At 35.9% G+C, this 10,000-nt stretch overlaps 1 protein-coding gene across 6 annotated transcripts in view; it reads right to left on the bottom strand.

The window, feature by feature from the left end:
• LOC106876232 (core alpha-(1,3)-fucosyltransferase) overlaps positions 1 to 10,000 on the bottom strand; it is a 706,231-nt gene that overhangs the window by 114,543 nt on the left and 581,688 nt on the right. The window lies entirely within an intron of this gene.

Genomic DNA, 10,000 nt, shown 5'->3' with positions numbered 1-10,000 from the left:
GCTACAATCTATTAATGTTATCAATGTCTGAATGATATTACTTTGGTATGTAACATATGTTGTTAATATCTGAATGTATGTTGTTACTGCAAATTTATTATTGCTAGTTATATATTACAGCCATTTTATTGCTATTTATGTGACGCAACATATCATTATTGCGTTTCATCTTTCGTGTAACTGATTTTGCTTTTTGCAAAGCACGAAAATTACACAAAATATCGTATATTGAATAGACCTGGATGAGTTAATTAACATCCAGAAAACATAAAACAAAAGAAACAGTCTTAAATCGCAATGCATCAAACTCTTAACGCAATAGTATACTTAGATATGAACAGGTTCAACGGAACAAAGATTTAAAACCTCAGCACAAAATTACTTCTAGAAAACTACACAACCAAACAACATAGACCGCAGAGAGTTAATCCTTTCAAAATACACATGTGATAATTGTCAGATGGTGGCCGTCGCATATTTAGCTTGATTGTTCGAGTTTACTTTCATCATTTAACGCCATGCATCCATCGCCAGAGGACTTCATAAATTACAAAACGGATCAAGGAATGAAATTACAGTGAGACATCTGTACGTTACTGGATTTCAGTGACAAAAGCTTGCACAACATTTTTGCCGTTCTCTCCGTCGCCATTGTAGCTTCTCACTGTTCTCACTAGAGGTCTTAAACTATCTTTCTTTTAGAAGAGCTGCCTTCCCCACGGCTTTCGCAAAAATAACGGAAACCTACTCTACTCATGGGAAATTTATTTAACCCATAGATAGATCCTGACAGGATCTTCCGTTCCGGGTCACAATGAATATGGGAGTGATGGTAATTAGGGGGTAACTCCTCACAACTCCAGAACTCACAAATTGGAACCTCGCCACCGAATGCAGTTTAATGTCAAACCCAGAATATACATGCACACACCTGCCTACCTACCTACCTACCTACCTACCTACCTACCTACCTACCTACCTACCTACCTACCTACCCAGTTTCTGATTTAAACTGGAGGCTTTGATATAATGGTTTAATAAAGTATTAAAAAAGGGCGTTTTAAGCAGTCACCTACGCATGCGCATCTGATGTTGAGGGCGCCATGTATTTATGTATGTATTTACAGAGGTAAGTAGGTAGGTAGGTAGATAGGTAGGTAGGTAGGTAGTAAAAGTAATGTAATATTAAACTAATGAAATACTCAATTTTCATAAAATAAATGCTTACCTTTTTTCTACAGTGACTTCAAAGTCAGATTGAACCGTTGAAATCAATGCTACCCTTCTTGTAAAAGGATAGTTGATATATATATACGCATATACAATGTCGTAATCGACAGCTGAGGGTTCCACAGCTTCATTCTGAAAAGCTTGCACAAACGATTTGTTTATTGTAATGAAATGTTTGTAGCGTACATTAGTTCACGCCCTCTATCAAATCGACTTTGGCCACACAGGAACAGGATGTAACACGTATAAGACTGCGCATGTGTGTTTATAGGTAAAGTCTCTGATTCGCTGTATTGCTAATTGACAAAGTAAAACACTGAAATCAGCAAAAAGTAGTGATGGTTTGCGTGGGAAATTAGAAAAGGAGAGTTGAAACTGAGGTGCCTGAATTTCCTTGGTGTTCTTACAAATATCAATAACACCGTCAATGTTACGGACTCTGAAATTTATTTAAAAACTTTTGCGTTATAAATTTTATGAAGCCAACGTGTCAGGTATTAGATGCTTGGTTATTCGAATGAAGCCGTTATAAAAACTACTGTATTACCGAACAAGCAAAGATTTGAAGTTATTAACTCAAAATGACTACAGCCACAAGGCCATTAAAACTTTAGTCCGCTTTCAATAAAGTGACTAATGAATAAAGAAAGCAAGAAAATAAAACAGCCACGAAAACAAAAGCGTGTGAAAACTGCAGCCAAACAAATGAAAGAGGGAATGCATAAAAGCATTAAATATTTTAAGTAGAAAGTCAACTGTTTAACAAAACCCATAAAATTTCCTAAAACCATTTTTGTTATTATTATTTTTTGCTGCAGTTAAGCTGCCAAATCCCTCATCTTTCCAACGTTTTACCTCACTCTCCACTCTCTCTCTCTCTCTCTCTCTCTCTCTCTCTCTCTCTCTCTCTCTCTCTCTCTCTCTCTCTCTCTCTCTCCCTCCCTCTCTCGCTAAATACCTTTATAGGCCTGCAGGTTTTGCTGCATCACGGTCATTATCTTAAAATACTTTGCCTCGAAAATATCGGATGTTATCTATTCAATACATTTATTACCAAAACTAAGCAACTATAAATTCCTGTAAACTACAATACTTTTAGAGATTGCAATAAAAGAAAAAACTTCAAGAGCCTTCTAACTGTCACCAAAGCGATTCTGAAAGTATTTCATTACTCTTTTCTTCAACAAACATCGATCCCGTTTTATGCAAACTACAATGTATCCGGCATCTGTCCTGTTCCCCTTCTTCCCTCTCTCCAAATGCTGCATATGATGTATGATATCATACTTTCGTTAGTTGGTTTAACTGCCAACGTAGTCACGAGTCGTCTTGGACATCCTCGCGGCCCTCTCACGCGGACCCAAACGGAAAGTCCGTAATGTGATACCTAGAGGGAGAGAAGGCTGCACCAACGACCAGATAGTGTTCAATTACTGTCAAGGAAACCGAAGTGACATGAAATGAAGTTTTTTGTTGAAGGACACGAAGCGCTACCCTAGCCTTCTGAAGCCATGATCTTTTAGTCACGATCCAAATATATGTTAACCACTATGTCACGTGTCTTCACTCTAATGGCATATATGTCTTCTTTAACCACTGGAAAATACTGTACGAAAAGAATATTATCGACTTCAGTGATTTCATACATGGCAATAGCTGAGTAATCGATCGGTGTAAATTATATCTGCTACCAATTTGATCAATACAATAACGATGAAAGGCAAGGTCAGTTTTATTGGGGTTTGGTAGCAAATGGACCATAAAACTGCAAGGTATTTGGCTAAGCACCTCCTATTTTGGTTACTTTACCTCATAATCTTAGATACTACCAAGACTTTGACAGGGAGCAGCAATGGAAACTATTTAAACTCTCTCTGTTTCTCTGTCTCTCTCGCATCTCTCTCTCTCTGAGTTTATCTGTATTACTAGTATACATTTTGAGTTGATTACTAATGAGTCTATCTCATGCTATTACGATAAATTTTCTTCAATCTTTATTTATACCTATATCTCATGCTTCATAATCCCTGTTTATGTTTCCATCTTTGTTTTAAACTACTAATCATATCAATATGTTTCTATGTCGGCACAACCTACCTTTATTCCCTGTCATTTTCATCCATATTTTGTTAACTAAATTTCTTCGCAAAAACTGTATCCTTTTATAGCACAAACACTTGAACATCCATTGACTGACGTGTGAATCAGAGTTTAATTTATTGTCTCAACAAAAGTTACCTTAGAACTTTGAATTATATTTTCCATAAATCCCAACTATAAGATTCGTTTACGGAATGGATTTTCGGAATATAATTTAATTTGTACTACAAACCATTATGTCTGCCTAGAAACTGCGTGGCACTCTTAAGAACAAAACTATATTTAGTCGAGGCAAACTGTTCGATAGCATAATGTAGATGTGTCACAGTTTTGGGGTGGGATTTAATTTATAATGGCAAAGTAGACGAAATGGCTGATGAAACATTTTTTGCTTCATAGAAACTGTTTGTGTCAATTTTGTGAGTATCCTGACGGCCAGTTTGTGTTGAAGTGGAAAGAGAAATGTTTGTGTTGGAGAAACCGAGAATGACTCTATCTCAGGTTTTTTTTAGGACGAAATTGGGTCTGGTTGTTGCAGTAGTGAGCACTAACTCTCCCATTGTCATATCGCATTTGTTGGTTTATATAGAATCAGTGATACTAAGCCTGTCCATGTGTTGTGATTTTTGTGGTGTCATTTATTTGATCGCTTAGGGCGACCAAACCAATCCCTGATTGATTGAATATATTGTTTGTATATTCAGGGAAAATTATTAGTAACTCATTGCTACTATAATACACCAAATTCGAAATTTTTATCTTGAGGCTTTTCCTTCAAGCTATTCTTTAAAATGAGATGTCGATTACAGAAGTTCCTTTTGAAAATCATGAAATTGTAAAACCGCTAAAGTTAATGCAAATGTCTTTTAAAAGACACTAAGTAGCTATTTAGCTCCAGTTCTTTGCACATACACAAACATATGCACACGCTCCTGTGTACACACACACACACACACACACATATAAGTATTGTGATTATGCATACATATAATGAGACATGCATTCGTATACATCCACACTAACACATACACATCCGAATACAAATGTACATAATACATACATATATAGAGACATACATTCATCCATACAACATACATACATACATACATACATGCATGAATGCATACATACAACATACATGCAATTATACAACATACATACATACATACATACATACATACAAAAGACGAAGACTGGTGTGTAAACAACAAACATATGTATCAGTTTAACGCTTGGGAAGTGAGAAAGTCTTTTACATTTCGAGCCTACGCTCTTCAACAGAAAGGAACACAGATATCATTTGAAAACATCGCTGCAAAACTTGGTAAGAAAACAAACAAGATTAATTATTAAAGTTTGTTAAATTAATTTGTATAGAAATATTTCTAGGAAAAGTCAGCACTTTCATATCTACACAAACATACACGCCTATTTCTGCTACATATAAGCACACATACATCCGAACGTTCATACACACATACATATTTATATACATGCACATACACATACGTAGAACCATAGAACCATACATACTTCAATACACGTGTGCATGCGTAGCTGCGCGCGTGTGTGAAGGTAAACTGTGAGTGTATGAGTCGTTTCCTATAATCTTTCTGGTTCTTAATCTTTTAGCAAGATATATATTCATTTTGCAACACTGACATACATAAATACATACATAAGTATAAACAGACACAAATACAGGCATATGTATGAATTTGCAACACGTAAATACACTCATATATATATATATATATATATATATATATATATATATATATATATATATATACATATATATATATATATATATATATATATATATATACACATACATACATACACGTTTGAGAAACCACCATTCTGTCAAAATATACATGATTTACGTGTTACACCCAGTTGATATGTCATAACAGATCTTTTTCTAATTATCGTCGCTGTTTTCCGTTTTCCTTTCTTTCCTTCCCCTCATATTATATGATTTACTTAATAGAAAAATATAGGTGTTGCGCACACCAATACGAATTTATACATCAACTTTACATCATAAACCATAACGACAATCACAAACATGATCATCTTAACTTCCATCGTTATTGTCATCACCATCAATCTATCACATTTAGAACAACAACGCATACATGGACACAAACATAGAAAGAAAAACTGAAAATAAATACAATAACAAACACGGAAAATCGCAAAAAAAAACCCAAACAAATATCGTATCTTCCCGTTCACGCATACAAATTCAAACTCAGACACAAACAGATTATCAATGGTTGAGTTTGCAAAAGATTTTAGCAAATTTTGGCAATGCTTCTCAAAATCACAAAATCACATTAAATTTTCTAAGGTAGAAGAAAAATATTTCGTGAAAGATATTTTTTTTTTGATATATAAGTAACGTGAAAAATATATTAATATATATATTAATATAATTTGTCTGTCTGCACACCACTCTATCTCATTAATAAATATATTTACTTTTTGCATTCCACCAATTCTATAATGTATCATTAAACTTTTATTGGATAAACACACTCACACACACACACACACACACACACACACACACACACACACACACACACACACACACACACACACACACACACACACATGTATTTAGACACATACAATGCATGTGTATATACTAACATAAATTGTTGTATATATATGTTTGCGTGTGTATGTGTGTGCATGTGTGTATGTATTTTCTTATGTATATGTATACATATATTTGAATGCTTATACATACATACATACATACATACATACACACACACACACACACACACACACACACACACACACACACACACACACACACATATATATATATATATATATATATATATATATATATATATATATATATATATGTATGTATATGTATGTATATATATGTACACCTTATGCAGAGTTTGACTGCCTCCTGTACCTACGCCTTAGCACCTTCATGGCATCTGATGTGGCTTTTTAAATCAGACACCCACGCAAATTGTACATCCGATTTAGACCACGAAGAGCTGTATTTAAGTTCTGATCTTTGTAGATCTCAAAATGTCTTTTGAGGTCTCCGTTAGATTTGCAAACCTTCTGGCATACACAGCGTTCAAAGGTGTGCACAGACACATCGGCAGAATAATTGGTGGAGGTTCATTTTCCATGGGTTCGCAGATGAGATTTTATCCCAGCAAAAGACAGGCATGGTCTGTCACAGACTGTGCACACAAAAAGGTCATTGCCATCCACCTTCTCGATCGTTACATTCTTCCTTAAATCTCTTTTGAGTCTTACTTGTGTTATCCTGACCTCTTCAAATGCTTTCACTCCACTCCACACTTTTATTCACCATCCAGCTCGATCCGAAGCATGTCTTCTGGGACCATTCCAAGTGACTTCGTAGCAGTCCTTATGCCGTCCTTAAACCTTGTTTTAGGTTTACGCCGATAACGTTTCCCCTCTGCAAGCTCACCATAAAACAACTGTTTCGGCATGCGTTCATCTGCCATTCGCACAATATGGCACACTGTCTCATTTGGTTCCTCAAAATCATAGCTTTAATTGACATGATGCCGGCAGATGCAAGGACATCTGTCTTTGGAGTAAAAGAACTACGTTTAACTTTTAAAATGCGATGAAGGTATTTTTGGTAGAATTGCTCTAACAGTTTAATATGCCTTTCATAACAAGTCCAAGTTTCACAGGAATACAACAGGGATTGTAAGACAAATGATTGTAAAGAGCCAGATTTGTATTCTTATTTATGTCACTGGACCCAAACGCGTGACTGCAAGCCACCACATGCTTGAGCTGCATTTGAATTCGCAGCTGTATTTCTGTATCACGATTTCCGTCATTTTGAACAGAGCTTCCAGAACGAATCGACAACCTCAAGTAACTTACCCTTAACAAACATTTTAGGGGGTTTCAAGCAGCACCACACACAGGTTGATGCATTACAACTGTTTTTTTCACGTTGATGGTCAAGCCAAAATCATCACAAGCCGAGTCAAATGCAGATACAAGAGATTGCAGACTTGTTTCAGAATGACTGACAAGATCGCAATCTTCAGCGTACAAAGTTCCCTAATGAGTTAAGTATAATCCTTCGTTTTGAAATTCAGTCTGGTCAGATTAAGAACATTCCCTATTGCTCGATATTTTATGTAAATACCTTCCTCAGAGTTTTGAAAAGCATGTGACAACACAACAGCAAAGTATAATGCAAAGAGGGTCGGTGCATCAAGGTCTCCTTGCTTTATTCCATTTTCCACGACAAAAGATTCAGGGAGCCTACCACCAAAATTAACTCTAGCTTTCATATCTTGATGCAAAGCCCTGATCATGTTTACAAATTTTTCTTGGCAACCTAATTTTCTGGTCAAGCACGTCCTCCGCTTCATTTTGTTAATCATACATTTGTTTTTATTTTGTATTTTTAAATACTGTTAATCTCATTCGATCCCCGATCCCTTATTTGTTTGTCTGTCTTTGTATCGTCCCCTCTTTCTTGAACCTATATGGTGAATAAAGAAAATGACTGTTCAGGAGTTCCTGTGCCCTTTGACGGGTTTTATTTTTCATCCCACAGGGTGTTCAACAACGCCCTCTTGACCAAGCAAGCCTGGTGGGGTTGCCAGTTTAGGCGCCGACGATCCGACCATGTGACAGGTTGGACTGGATTACATGTTACCAGTAGCGCCCAAGAGTAACCTGACATATATATATACATATACCCACATGTATGTATATGTGTACCATATATTTGTGTGTGTGCGTGTACGTATATATCTATCTATATGTGTTATATATATATATATATATATATATATATATATATATATATATATATATACATGTGCGTATATATGTGTGTATATGTATATATATGTGTCTGTGTGTGTATATGTAAATATATACACACACATATATATATATATATATATATATATATATATATATATATATATACACACATATACATATATATATACTCATACTTATTGTATTATACATGCAAAGTACGCAAAACTTTTACCGTGTTATCCAGTTATAGACATTAATTTTGTTTTATAGCTGTATGTCTTTTAAAATTTCCTAATTCCTGTCCACTCTCAGCCACAGAAATGTTTTTACGTCCATAATTATCATTTACCCCACACAGAGAAAGCCACTCTGACATGAGACTACGATTTTGAAATCCTGTTTTATGAGAGGACCGGGATTATGACTTAGTAAGTGATAAATGTCTTTTGAGACGCCATTACACTACCTAATTGCTGGTTTTGGAAACATACTACTGTCCATTCTTATTTGTAGAATGTCAAACTCACTACAAAAGTCTATTTGTTTTGCCGATTACTGATTTGTTGATGGATAGATGTTTTAATAGTCTTATTATTTTACATTGAACATCTAAGACGGTGCAAGTCCTTAATATTTTAATTTCTTTTTCTACACAACATTACTGTATGTCGTTAATTTATACATTATGTCATGGTAAATGCCAAGCTTGTTCGGCGCTATTTCATGGTCTGTTTCTATCGTAAAGAATCTTTATAGCTTCGCATTGTCCAATTCCAAAGTAGCACAAGATTTATTAATTAAGGACTGAAACTTTGGCACACATGTATATGGGGAGGAATTGATTCGCTAAATTATTGTGTCTTCAAGTAGATTAAATATGTTCCATTGGTGACCATTCCATGTTTCGAAAAATCTTCATTGTATGACTTCACTAACCGTTGTCTTCTTCCTTCGTTAAGCTACTTCTCTACGTCATTTGCTGGAGATTTTGCTGCTATTTCCATCTAGTCAGCCGAGAGGGAAAGCACTTTCTCGTGGCCTCCCTTTAGTAACAGTAGAACGCCTGACAAAAACTCCTACTGCAACTCCGAACATAACCTCTATCTCTGAACAACGAATGGCGACTACGGCTTGCTATCCCAGTGCGGCATTTGTCATATTCTGAAGGCGTACATTTGGGCTACAGACAGAAATATTACTTTGACTGTTAGAGCATTCATGAAGGCCAGGATTCTTGAGAGACGGAGTGACTTCGTTGGTCGGAGCCGGCTCAACCCCCCATCCCGGGCGAATGCAGCCGCAAGTACAAGTAAGTACGAGTACCCGACTAAATGCTGTCTTTAGCCTCAGTAATGTCTTTTGTTCATTTACTGTGTCAGCTGACTTTACTTTAGGTTCTTCTGTGACTGATAAACAATTACTGTAATGAGGTCCGACGCTAAGTTCCCGTCATTCTTTCGGGACAGATAAATAAACTACCAAGATTCTCATGCTCTGCGTCGTAAAGTTCAATTCTCTCTTGTATCACCGGGAATTTGCTACATTCTCGTAGCGGAAATCCGCTACGTTCTTGTAGCAGAAATGTACACTATAGAACCCGGGTACTCATGATAAGCCTCTAATGTCGAGGGAGAAACGCAATCGATTGAAGCAAACTTCTTGATTGCATTGATTTAAAAATCATTAGAATCTACACTAAAGTACAGGGGTCGAATTGAATTTCCGGTATCATCACAAAATGTATGGCTTTGTATCAGCAGTAAGTCGTAGTCAAGTTAGTAGCTAGGATATCTTAATTCATGATTCGCATTGGTTATATTGACTTCCTAATGAAAAACCTGCTAGTTTGGTCTTG

This window comes from Octopus bimaculoides, chromosome 5 (assembly GCF_046866305.1).
Source record: "Octopus bimaculoides isolate indiv1 chromosome 5, ASM4686630v1, whole genome shotgun sequence".
Classification (NCBI taxonomy): Eukaryota; Metazoa; Mollusca; class Cephalopoda; order Octopoda; family Octopodidae; genus Octopus; species Octopus bimaculoides.
Note: the sequence above shows the minus strand (reverse complement) of the source record. Positions and strands in the feature narration are given on the sequence as shown.